The 7164-nt window shown below is 36.9% G+C and overlaps 1 long non-coding RNA gene across 2 annotated transcripts; it reads left to right on the top strand.

Annotated features, from left to right (window-relative positions):
• Nucleotides 1-348: 348 nt before the first annotated feature.
• LOC113737790 (uncharacterized) lies at nucleotides 349-4218 on the top strand. 2 transcript variants are annotated; one of them, XR_011842107.1, is made up of 6 exons: nucleotides 349-658; nucleotides 777-913; nucleotides 1578-1649; nucleotides 1730-1821; nucleotides 2534-3107; nucleotides 3184-4218. It is a non-coding gene; the product is annotated as an uncharacterized lncRNA (long non-coding RNA). The 2 variants fall into 2 exon arrangements; XR_003459966.2 differs by having other exon boundaries at nucleotides 350-658; nucleotides 1584-1649.
• The last annotated feature ends 2946 nt before the right edge of the window (nucleotides 4219-7164 follow it).

Below are 7164 nucleotides of genomic sequence, written 5' to 3'. Positions count from 1 at the left end.
ACCATGTCCCTTGTTCTCTAATATCCATTCAATCTCCTTGGACTTGGAGCTATAATTTGTTGGAGTTTCACCTCAAGTGTAAGGATTTGTAATTATAGAAGGTCTAAAAAATATTCTTCAAGAGGCCTAACGTATTAATTTTTAGGGAAAATTGCTTAATTGATCCCTCACATTTTTAGAAAAAAATTTTTGTTCCGTTTGGATCCCCAAAATTTTTGAATTATTGTTTTTGTAGTCAAAAAACAACCCCCAAGTCAACATTGTATTTCATTTGTATACAGTGATCACTGTATACAAACGACATCGTTTAAGCCCAAAATGTAAAACAACGGGTATTTCACGCCCAATTCTCTTCGGCAGAACTCCACTTGACTTTTCCTTCTCCATTTGCTGTTCTAGCCTAAGCAATTCCCCTCTTCGATTCCTTGCCGTCAAAGAGCTCCATCCAGCGAGTTCTTTTGACCACTTCTCCCATGGTATCATTTCCTCGCAATATTGACTTCCCCCAAAAAGCAGATCTTGCAGTAGCTTTATCCCACGCAACTCAATAAAGCCAACTATTTGGAAAAACACTTTGCTGAGTGTTCCTTCATTTGGCTGACACATGCGAGCTTATTCCCTTATGCTGTCACGTTTTCCAGTAGCTTCTTGAGTCCAGGTATAGTTGCATTCCCCCTTTCAATATTGTGATGCTAATTCATTGCCGAGTGTAAGGGTACAAATTAGGGCCAAATTCGTGATTAAGTTGACTATTTTTTCCCTTTTTTTGTCATCAGCCGAACTGTAGCCCACTTGAAACCATCTGCTAGGAATTTCAAACAGGTTGCAATTACGAAGCTAGTACTGATCGAAAGAACTTCACTGGCTGCATTTATTCGACTTCAACCTTCACAAACCAATACCTTCCTGCCTGGTCCGTATGTTATTTTGTTATTTTTAATCTTTATTTGTGAATTAGATCTGACCACGACATCAACGCATCTTAATCGTTGTTCTTTATACACATTTCATCTTATCTCAATTCTGCGATTCATCGTTGCTTTTATACAAACGATAATTGCTCCTCTGTCAGCTATGGTCCTGTTCTTGCTTATGCTTCTGTTTAATTTTTTGCCCTCAAATTTGGATAATGGCTCATGTGGTTTAATAATTGGTCCATTGCATGAGTTAATCCTTAGAATCGCAGGGCAAAGTGTTGTCTTAGGTTGTGATTTTCATTCGGAAAAAATTATTAATGTGGCTCTAATTGCAAAAGAAAAGAGATAGAAACATCTTGGGTATAAGAATCTGTTGTGCTTAGAAATAGATATTAACCTGTTGAACTATTAATTACTTCCTTCCATAAATGATGAAAACACCATTGTGCTTATATCAGCGCTTGTGGTTTTTAAGTTTATGTAAGTATACAATAAATCCCCTTACCTAATTTTTATATAGATTTGCTTGATTTAATTATTATCGTAATTGCCAGAGGACGGCTTTGTCTGAGTTTTTTAAAAATGTTTGACAATCCGAACATAAGCACTTGTTACCCAAACTATTTATTATATGCCTGACATCTATTTTTTGTGTTGGAGGATTAGGTCTGCTAAATTAGTTACCCGACTTGACTTTGAATTCGCCCTCTGTTACTTGGCATGCTTCGAAGGGTGGGTCTTATTGCATCTTGTCTAAATTTTTGCTATATATGGATAATGTTTTGGTAATAGTTTTTTGCTTTTTTTGATAGCTTTGCAAATAAGTAGGGGACTCAGCACTTGTTTTTTGAAGTCGGTTTGGGAAGAAAACGATTTGCAGCTTTGCATCACTTACTACTTCAAGGTATGTTATTATGAAGATGCTATACTTACTCAGTGTTTGGTATGACATTCTTTTGTTATATAGCAATGTAACTTTACCCTAAGTTTATTATTTTTATGGTTTTGCCACCCCAAAGGAAAAAAATATGAGTCGATCGCGAGCAAAGTATTTGGAACATAACACTTTCACTAAGGAATATGAAATTGCATTTGCCTAACATGTTATCAATATGCATGGAAAGGGAGGAATAACCCCTCATAACATCGGGAGTCATGTCGTCCTCGAGATTGTTGGGTTACTTAATGACTTGTACAGTACTTCATTTCCAAGCAACACTATTAGGTCGAAATACCATGCCCTGCAAAGCCTGACTAGCTGTACATTTCATTTAAGAGAAGAGGCACTACTATAGGTTGGGATGCTACCAACTACGCCTTTCTGATGGACGATGCCCACTGGAGGGATCTACTTTAGGTCAAATACCTTCTCCAAGTTTTTTCTATTAAAAATCAGTTCATTTATTCCCCTCTAGATTTACTCATGTACATCTGTCCTTTTCCTACAATTAACTAGCTTAGACCCTTAGCATTTCTTTTTTCCACTGGCTAGATTCATTATTTTGTGCTTCGTTAATGTTGATTTTGGTGCAATTTTTATAGGTGAACAAGTAAGATTTTATGATAGATCATGCCTCATTTTCCATATGCTTGAAGAAGTGTTCATGAATGTGCAGGGTATCACTTAGGGATTATAGAGTAAGGTAGTTGGTGCTTCATGGATAATCACATGCACATCCAACGTGGACACTTGGATGACGAGAGGGATAATATTGATCTCGACAACATACTTGTGGCCTTCATGCTACTAGGGTTGGTGCTTTTTGACTCGTTCATTAATCGCATTCCGAGAAGAAGAAGAGTCCAAGATAGTGCACTCTTCGGCAAGGATATGTGCTTGAGTTGATAAACGACTATCGAGACTGAATTATCGAGAACATGTATATGGATGTTCCCTTGTTCCTATACTTGTGCAAGTTATTGATTGAGCGTAGTTACTGGCAGGCATATCCATCTCAGAGGGTTGTGGTTCATGAATCTGTTGTTCTTACACTAGTGTGCTTGAGTCATGATGAGCGACATCGGGTTCTAGCCAAGTGCTTTCAAAATTCAACGGAGATAGTTGATTGGCGTGTATGTTGTATTCTACGATCATTGATGCGACTTGGTCAGGATCTCATTAGGCCAACAAACTTCAATAACACGCACCCAAGAATTCTTAACAATGGACTGTTTTAGCCGTGATTCAAGGTAAATAATTACGAATTTGTATACATACGAAGGTTTGTAAAAATTGCCATAAACATAACGATCTCTTCTTACGTAGGATTGTATTAAAATCTTAGATGGCACCCATGCCTCTACTTGATGCAGAGCAGAGATAAGAGAGTGGTCCAGAAATAGGCATGGTGAGTTATCTCAAATGTGTTTGCAGCCTGCGATCATGATATGCAATTTGTCTATATTTGAGTGGATTGGAAAGGCAATGCCCACGACTGTAGAATTCTTCAAAACACCTTACTTGATCCAAATTCAGGATTTTCAATGCCACCTCTCAGTATGTTACTCATCTATCTTTCGAAACTGCTAAATTTGGATAACTGATCAAGTGCAACTGACAAATAATTCATGAATTTTCCCAGTTTCGTTTGTGTAAATTTGAGAAATAGACTAATTAACATTGAGATTCATTGGCTGGCATGTAAATATTATGTGGTTGATGCTAGTTACACTAACATGTCAGAGTTTATGGCACTATTTAGGGGTGTTTGACAGACACAGCATGAACATGCAGTTAAAGGTTTGTTCAACCGGTGACATGTCTCCCTTAGAAATATTATAAAATGAATGTTCGGGGTTCTTAAGAAACATTTCTCCATACTCAAAGGCCCAATGCAGAACTACTTCATAGCAACTTAAAATAACATTATACTTGCATGTTGTATCCTGCACAACTTCATGAGGAATTATGTGCTCAACGCTGACTACTTCAATGAAACAACTGTCGTCAAAATCTTTGCTGATGCACAAGAAGGAGGGAACCAAGTCTTGGGGGCTCAACCCATCAATATGTCACAATAGGGCATAGATAACTAGAATGAAGATCGACAGGCAATTGTGGCTCACATGTATCTCAATGACCACAACTAACATTTCTTTCCTGTCTTGGATCCAGTGTTTCAGCCAACAGTACAATAACAAGGTCTTGGATCTTCATTCGATTGGCCCTTATCAATTTGAATTATGTCGATATAGTACTTATAATAACAATTACTCAGACTTGTACTAGATTAGAAACTTTTCATGATTTTAACAATCTTGGTAACAGATCCTCTATTTAAAGTTTGCTGTATCACTACGTGATCGATGACTCTGTGGGACGAATGAGTAGTATCAACATGTCCTAAATTTATTCTACTTCAATTAATAGACTACTATGATTGGTTTTCAAACAAAAAGTCACCATATTGCATTTTTGTTAAGGACAACATGATCATTTCGAAAAAAGATTCATAGTTCTTCCAAGACAAGATTGTAATTATCTGCAAGTTTAAGTTCTAAAATGACACACTTCCATGAATGAGGGGAAACAAGAACTTGGTAATGAGTTAAAAGAATTTGAAAAATATAGGCTCCATTTTGATCAACTACTTTTTAGAGTGTTTTTCAAATATTTTACTATAGCAGTTTTTGAAATACTGTTGATGTCGTTTGGATTGCTGTGAATGAAAGACTCATTAATTTTGAAAAATTTCTCCGTTTGGATTGACCTATATTTGAAAAATAACTATATTTTTAAAATTCTTTTAACTCATTAACAAGCTACTACCTTCCCTCATTTATGAAAATGCACCATTTTAGAGTTTAAACTTGCAGACAATTACAATTTTGTCTTGGAAGACCTATAATTTTTTTTTTCGAAATGATCATGTCGTCCTTAATGAAAATGTAGTATAGTGAATTTTTATTTAAAGACCAATCATATTAGTCTATTAACTGAAACAACATAAATTTAGGATATGTCGATACCACTCATTTGTCCCACAGAACCACAAATCACGTAGTCATACAGTAAATTTTAAATAGAGGATATATTACCAAGATTATTGAAGTCATGAAAAGTTTCTAATCTAGTACAAGTTCGAGTAATTGTTACCATAAGTACTAAATCGTCATAATTCAAATTGATAAGGGCCAGTCGAACGAAGATTCAATGCCCCATTATTGTACTGCTAGCTGACGCACTGGACCCAAGACAGGGAACAAATGCTAGTTGTGGTCATTGAGATACATATGAACTGAATTACCCGTCAATCTTCATTTCAGATATATATGCCCTGTTGTGACATATCGATGGGTCGAGCCTCCGGGACTTGGTTCCCTCCTTCCTGTGCATCAGCAAAGGTTTCAACGGCAACTTCTTCGTTGAAATATTCATCATTGGACACATAATTCCTCATGAAGTTGTGCAGGATACAACATGCAAGTACAATGTTGTTTTGACCTGCTATGAGGTAGTTCTGCATTGGATCTTTGAGTATGAAAAAATGCTTTTTAAGAATCCCAAATGTTCGTTCTATAATATTTCTAAGGGAGGCATAGCGCCAGTTGAACTAAATTTTAGCTACTCGCTCATGTTGTGTTTCCTAAGCACCCTTAAACGGTGCCACAAACATTGGCATGTTAGTGTAAGTAGCATCAACCACATAATATTTACCTGCCGACCAATGAATCGTAGTGTTAGTCCATCTATTTCTCAAATTTACACAAATGAAGCTGAGAATATTCGTGAACTATTTGCCAGTTGCACTTGATCAGTTGTCCAAATTTAACAATTTTGGAAGACAGATGAGTAATATACCGAGAGGTGGCATTGAAAACCTCGAATTTGGATCAAACAAGGTATTTTGGAGAATTTTACAGTAGTGGGCACTGCCCTTCCAACCCACTCGAACATAGATAAACCACATATCATGATCGCAGGCTGTAAGTATATTTTGAAATAACTCACCATATCTATTTTTGTACTGCCCCCTTATCTCCGCTCTACACAAAGCAGAGACATGGGTGCCATCTAAGGTGCCAACGTAATCCTACACAAAAGAAGATCGTTATATTTGTGGCAATTTTTACAAACCTTTGTACGTATACAAATTCGTAATTATTTACATTGAACCACGTCCAAAACAGTCCATTGTTAAGAATTCTTCAATACATGTCATTGAAATTTGTTGGCCTAACAAGATCTCAACCAAGTCACACCAATGATTGTAGAACATGACATACATACTAGTCAACTATCTCCATTGAATACTGGAAGTGCTCAGTTAAAGCCCGATGCCAGTGACCGTTCATGAGCTCAAACGAGAAAGGCCTCATTCAATATAATTTGAGAATAAGAAAGAAGAGAAAAGAAATTAGTAAAGAAGTGAAGTTGAAAAACTAAGAAAAAATGCCTAAGAAGAGCAAGCAGCAGGGGTTTTTATAGAGAGAGAGTCAAGGGGGCTTCTGCGGGCGATTCCGTAACCGCAGGCAGCCCAACCGACTTAATAATAGCCGAGCATGAGATCGTACGAGACCACTTCGATTATGCAAAAAACCAACCACTGAATAGAATGACTACCGCCACTCATCATGACTCAAACACATTAGTGTAAGAGTAATAGACTTATGAACCCCCACTCTTTGAGATGGATATGCCTGCTAATAACCATGCTCAACCAATAGCTCACACAAGTGTAGGAACAAGGGAACATCTATGCGCATGTTCTTGATAATTCTGTCTCTATGATCATTTATCAACTCAAGCACATAATTCTTGCTGGAGAGTGCATTATCTCGGAGTCTTCTTCTTCTTCTCGAAGCACGATTAATGAACAGGTCAAAAAGGGCCAACTCCAGTAGCACGAAGGCCACAAGTATATTGTCAACATCAATATCGACCCTCTCATCATCCAAGTGTTTGCCCTGAATGTGCATATAGTTATCCATGAAGTACCAACCATCTCTCTGTAATCCCAAGCGATACCTTGCACATTGATGAAACAAAATCAGAAAAATATGTCATACCAAGCCAATCCCAAACTTTTACCTATTGTACTTAAAATCCTGCTTCATAAATACAGAACAAATAATTCAATAATAGTTAAAAGCAAGTCCATGACATTTAAAACACCAAGGGCATGTAGCAGACTCATTTTTAAACATTGCCAATAGTTAAAGGTATGACACATATTACTGGATAGTAGTTATTTCACAAATTCAATAATAGATATAGTAGTCACCCAAATTCAAAGTCAAGTGAGGT

The sequence above is a fragment of the Coffea arabica genome, chromosome 3e (assembly GCF_036785885.1).
Source record: "Coffea arabica cultivar ET-39 chromosome 3e, Coffea Arabica ET-39 HiFi, whole genome shotgun sequence".
Taxonomy (NCBI): Eukaryota; Viridiplantae; Streptophyta; class Magnoliopsida; order Gentianales; family Rubiaceae; genus Coffea; species Coffea arabica.
Note: the sequence above shows the minus strand (reverse complement) of the source record. Positions and strands in the feature narration are given on the sequence as shown.